The 6467-nt window shown below is 34.1% G+C and overlaps 1 pseudogene; it reads left to right on the top strand.

The window, feature by feature from the left end:
- Nucleotides 1-3971: 3971 nt before the first annotated feature.
- LOC148955647 (stress-induced-phosphoprotein 1 pseudogene) lies at nucleotides 3972-5356 on the top strand (annotated as a pseudogene).
- The last annotated feature ends 1111 nt before the right edge of the window (nucleotides 5357-6467 follow it).

The following is a 6467-nucleotide window of genomic DNA, read 5'->3' as shown; positions in this document are numbered from 1 at the left end:
CTTTGTTTGCTGAGTTTATACAATTTAGGGTTTTTGTTACATTTACAGAAATTACGCAAATAAGGCTTTCTCTCACACGAAGGAAAATTTTAATAACAGAGCCAATAGTCTGTTATTTTTTTGCGCTTGGCACTTAACTTTTGATGGGTAGGACTAAACTTGATGAAACTTATATATTTGAAATCAGCATTAAAATCTGCTTTTTTTTATGTATCTATTGATATCCCATTTTTTAGAGTTTCTGTTGCTGTTACTATTGAGCTGGGTCGCTACTTGATTACAGTTCGTTACCACGAACTGTTTGATGACAGTTAAGCGCGAAAACCACATTAATCAAATAAAAGACAGACATTAACAAAAATTAAAGGTAGTTTTATCTCTGGAACTAGGGAATGAGTAAGTGAACTTCTCTTTAACTAGCATAATAGCAAACACTTGCCTTTCTAAATTTCTTTTGAACGTAATAATCAGATATAGTTGTGAAACTGTGAAACTTTTCTTTTGCTTGGTACAACCAAAAATATCCTATTTCTAGGTTGAATTAAGTTAACAAATAAACACTTTGAGCCTCTTTGGTTCTAACTTTAGTTAGAGCGACATTTTGCCTCTTGAAACTTGCCAGTTGATTTATTAAAGGTGTGAGCCTTACGGATCTCTTTTGGAAATCTCGAAAATCTTTTGGATCTTCTGTGATTAATTCAGAGATACGTGATTAATAAAAATTGATTAGAGGATAGAAAAAGGGTGGATATCACCCTTGTAAATAACTCAAAATTTTTGTTAGAATTTATTCCATTTTCGTGGTTTGTATCATAGTTTTTTCAATATATTTTCTTTTTGTTAAACCTGGGTATGTCTAATTAAGGGATAAACTTCAGTAAAGAATAAAATAATCTAAGATTAATTAAATTTAATCACTCCAATAAGTTTATTTCCAGAAACATAAAATTTGTGGAATAAGCTCCGAACAGCCTAAGTTTTAGGTGGAAAACCCGACAACAAGGAGTAAAAGCTATAAGAGCTTTGTGCCTCCCCTTTTCCAGTCTCGTCCTTCTTAGAATTTAAGCTTAGTATTTATAATAGATCTCACACCGAGAAATGGAATTCCTTGGACTCCAGTTTTGCGTACCCCCTACTTGGATCCTTCTAACTTTATATGGCAGTCCGAATCTGAGATAAGAACCCTATATTTTACTTGTCCCTTACCTACCTATTCCTTTCCTGGCTATAGATACAAATGGTCATCTTGATGCTACACAGAGAAACTATGGCAAGGGGAGTACTATTGGACAGTCAGAAAGTTTAAGATTTTTGCAGTCGAGGGAAATTCAATCCAGTATCTTTCCTATTTAAGTTTAAAATTTGCCCGAGATGTAAGGAATACTGATTCCTTCTACAAAAAATAGTTGTAAAATACCTTGTTTCGGGTTACTTAAAATACCTTGGGTAGTTTGAAACAGTGTTCATTCGAGTAAAAAAATTTAAATAGCATGACTTGAAAATAAATTTAGACAGCTTTTACCATACTAGAACTTTTTCTCTCTTCTCCTTCCTCTTTTTCTTTGTTACAAGTTCCAATGTCCATATCGTCTGTACCTTGCTTAAATCTTTTTTAATACTAGTGTCATTGGTTAATCATCTTTAAGAGTGTGTGATCATACTACTAGCCTTGAGAATTACTTTAAATTGAGATGTAGAGGTAATGCTTACGCAATTTGTAAACTAACTCATTTTAGTAATTTAAAACAATTTCAAGGTTCAAAACGTTTCCCACACTAAGAGTCTATGAAAATAGAACCATCGTGAGTTGAAATGAAAACAGAATCAAAGAGTTAGAAATCGCATTCCAAAAAGCTCAAGAAGAAAAAATAAGATTAGAATTTACCTCATGTGTACCAACGGTTTTGCTCCGTGGTAAGTTAAGAGGTTTATCACTAGCATTAAAATAAACTATTTCAGTGAATTATTACGATTTCTTTTGACTTTAGCAGGCAAAGCAAAGACCATTTTACGTAAATACATTATAGAACCACAAGTTTTATGCACTTCTTTCGAAAAAAAACAGAATACGGGAAAACATATACAAATAAATTAAGACACCAAGATGGGTGGTTTTCAGCCAGTCTAAAAAAAAAAAAAAAAAAAAAAAAAAGGACCTTTTAAAAAAGATATTAAATCTTTGGTGGTTTTTGTGCAAACGTCTTTCATCATTAAAAAATACTATGTGCATCAAGTTTTTGAAAAAGGCTTATTTTTAATATCTTAAGAACGACTGAAGGTATTAAGTTTAATTTTTATAGGCATGTTGAGAGGGACGATGAAAAACGGTTGGAGGGAAACCGTATATGTTTCACATAGTGACGGGGAGATGTGTAATTGTGTCTTAATATTCGGGGTAAACATTCTAGTGTCTGCATGAGCTAAGAAGGGCTCTGACAGACTTGAAAACTTGGCCATAATGATTTAAAAAAATTTGGCCTGGATACAAGTGTGTTTTGCTATAAATGCCGTATTCCTTCCTGAAACTTCTTCAGCAAAAACGTACGGGGATTTATTTCTTGCCTACTAAGTTTTCCTAAGGAAATTTTATTTTACCACAAATTTAGTGTACAATCTACTTTGATTAGAATATCATATCCAGTGATAACATCAAATTTCAACTCCGTGACGGCTAAAAAATTTTTCACAGTTAAAACATTTCATTGGGCTGTGATTTTAATTTCCCTTGTTTGGAATTCTACTCATGAGTTAGCTCTTTGTTCTCCAGAGAAGTCTTGTCTTTTGAGTCAACAACCTGTACTCCCAAAGACATGTTTGAGAATAAGGGATCTTTATTTTACATATTCACACTATAATAAGCGCATAGCCAATTCTTTATCTAGTTTGAATTAGTGTATTTTGATGTGTTTTAACAACCCCTCGAAATTTATTGAAACTTTTAACTTTCTTCCCATACAAAACTTTACCTTATTAATGTCTTTTGAGGGCGGTCCGCGTAGTTGTAATAAATAAGAAAACTTTCGCGTAGACAGTAGGGGAAGGGGGAGGGGGCGGGAGTAGACCAATCTAGGGGCGTAACTTCACTCATCTCCTCCGTTCCCGATTTAGGAGATTATACAGACTCATTGGGCTTTAGAATTTTGGACCGCTCGCGTTCTGGAAGACGTTAAAATATTCAAAAATACTTTATATTTTTAATTATTGCAGGATTGATTTCATAGATTGTGGAATGGTTATATTTTTATCGCATTGAGTTCATTTTTAAGCCTTGCAATAAAAACTGAAACCTTAGCGTAGACAGTGGTGGGAAGAAATCCCCCCTGCCTCACATGAATAATTGAGCAGCCACAGAGAAAGTAATTCAAATGAAAATAATGAAACAAGAGTGAATTTTGATATATTCTACCAAGCTTAGCTAGAACATGTGATGTGGAATACCTTATAGCGTTTGTTTTTACATTTTTGTCTTATCTTAATTCTTTGTTTGTGTTTCTGGGGGTTCATCTATAATAGCAAGGTAAGATAAAATTTAACATTGGGGCTGCTGGGTGATGTCAACTCCAAAGGCAAACTTATTAGACATTTCAATGTTTTTGAAGAAAACAGATATTTTAAAATTTGATTCGATATCATAGGGGTTAAAGGAGTGCAGGGGTTAAAGGAGTGCAGGATGTATTATCAGTTTCTATTTGGCTTTATCATATAATCTGTAAATTATAATCTGTTTTAATTTACAAAAATATAATCTGTAAATTACTTTCCTTAAAAAAGACTTATTAGAGAACTAAGTGAAACATGAATTTGCAGGACGTCATATTTTGTGTGAAGCCATTTCAGGTTGTATAAACATATCAGATAGTATGACGTCACTTGGTATAAAATAGCAGCAGTGTGACAACCATGACGTCACTTTTACAATATATACGAGCATTTCCAGGCATTTCTATTAGTTATTTAAAGAAAAGTACAAGATGAGTATTAAATGTTTTGCTATTGGGATTCCAGTATCATGTGCTGGAATAGCAATCACGTGGGCGATAAAGAAGTACAGAGAATCCTACTTGGATCAAAATTCAAAGAATGGTGAATCCCAACCAGTCAATGAGGCTCAGAATGCTAATGTTCCAGCCTCAAAGGAGCCTGTTCAAATCCGAAAAGAAATTAAAATTCACAGTGATGCTCTGACTGGCAAAATCGAAGATAATGGTGAATGTAGTAAGAGTTGTGAAAGTATAACAAGTGCGGTAGAAGCAACTGTTGAGGCTGAAGACCGTAGAGATGGAAGACCAAATCCAGAATTCAGAAGGCTTCTGGCTCCTAACTGGCTTACCTGGCTCACTAGCTTAACTTACTCGAACAGCAAGTGTTTCTACCACTGGGTGACAAATATTATACCAACTAAGTCTCAAGTAATAATTTTTAAAGAGGAATTTATCAAGAGTGTAACAGCAAAAATCCTAAGTATTATAGCTTTTTGTTATCATCCAGCCTCAAAGGAGCCTGTTCAAATAAGAAAAGAAATTAAAGTTGACAGGGATAATCTGACTGACAAAAGCAAAGATAATGATGCAAGCAGTAAGAGCTGTGGAAGTATTGATCAATACAATCAAGAGCAAGCCATTAAGTTTAAAGAACAGGGCAATGATGCCTACAAAAAGAAAGACTTTGAGAAAGCCCTTGAACTTTACAATAAAGCCATTGAGTTGGACAGTAACAATATGGTCTATTATACAAATGTCGCAGCAGTGCTTTTTGAACAGAAAGAATATGACAAATGCACAGATACCTGCATAAAAGCTGTTGACATAGGTCGCAAAAATGAAGCTGATTTTAAACTCATTTCCAAAGCTTATGCGCGAATTGGCAACGCTGCTCGGAAATTAGGAGACTTGAAAAAAGCCAACATTTACTATGAAAAATACCTATCTGAGCATAGAACACCAGAAGTGAAGACTCTGCTTTCAGAGACAGAAGCCCTGTGGACAGAGTAAGAAAGGAAAGCTTATGTCAACCCAGAATTGGCTGAACAAGAAAAGGAAAAGGGCAATGAGATTTTTTTTAATATGTGTCAGTTCTGTGAAGCCTTAAAATATTATACGGAGGCTATTAAAAGGAATCCGGATGATGCACTGCTGTACAGGAATGGAGCTGCTTGTTATACATAGTTAGCAGCGTTTGATTTGGCTCTTAAAGAATGTGAGAAATGCCTAGAAATTGATCCTAAATTCACGAAAGCTTGGATTAGAAAAGGAAAGATCTTACAGGCATGCAACACAACACCAAAACTTCTGCAGCATATCAAAGTGCCATCGAGCTAGACGCACATGCCAGTGAGGCAGTTGAAGGTTATCGTTAACTTTTTCGAACAGCAAGTGTTTCTGCCACTGAGTGAAAAATGGTATACCTACTAAATCTCAAGTCCTAATTCTTAAAAAGGAATTTATCAAGAGTGTAACAGAACAAATCCTAAGTATCATAATTTTTTGATATTGTCGAAGATAAGCAAAATGTAAATGTTGATTTCTTGTCCAAACTATTAAAATAAATTTATTTTATTCTTATTAGTATTTTGTCTTAGTGGATATATTCGTAGATGTCTTCTTTAGACCTGAATTAATTATGAAGAAGATCACATCTGAGAAGTTAAACAAAAATGGCTTATCTACACCCTCTCAATTGCGTTAAGGTCAATTGCGTTAGCACCATATCAAACTAAAAATTCCTTCAGTAACTTTAAGGTACTTTGTAGATTTAAATAGGGGGACCTTTGCTGCAGCAATTGATCAACCACTCGGTTACATTACAATTATTTTTGAGCCTTACTACTGAATATTTAGGATATTTCTGTAGATGTAGTTTTAGTAGCATATAATTAAACTACCCAAGGATTGGTGGTCATTGAAAATGTTTTCTCATTATATGATAATATTGCCCGTATTTACTTGATTGGACATTGAATTCTTTATCTCCTTCAGACCTTGTTAAAAAAAAACGATAAGGATATACTAGGATGTTTTTCTAAATACTTAGGTCAACTGTAGCATTTTTCATAGCTCTGGCCTCAGGGTTGCCACCGTCAGAAGTATTTTACTAGATCTAGTAAAATAAAAAAAATCTAGTAAATTTAGAGGATCTAGTAAATTTCCAGAAATCTAGTAAAAAGTCATGATTTGTAGTAAACGAAACTTTTGTTATTAATAGTGCTTAAAAATCTCTACTTTTCTCTCGGCTTCTTCTTGATACTCGCTTTGAAAGGCAAACTATTTAAAATCAGGACTGATATGCCGGCTTAATTTGTTTTCAGAAAATTTTTCCAGACTCTCATAATAGCTGCTAGGTTTGTTAGTTAGCTTTGCCCCTTTTAAAGACGCTGCTGGAAACGAACTTTTTCCATACTTGCCCAAGTATTTTCTGACTCTCTGCAACTTGCCCCATTCAAGTGCTCGAGCAGAGAGACAGTTCTTGAT

Source organism: Artemia sp. Qi Xiang Cuo, chromosome 2 (assembly GCF_049724085.1).
Source record: "Artemia sp. Qi Xiang Cuo chromosome 2, ASM4972408v1, whole genome shotgun sequence".
Taxonomy (NCBI): domain Eukaryota; kingdom Metazoa; phylum Arthropoda; class Branchiopoda; order Anostraca; family Artemiidae; genus Artemia; species Artemia sp. Qi Xiang Cuo.
This window is presented reverse-complemented; position numbering and strand designations above follow the sequence as displayed.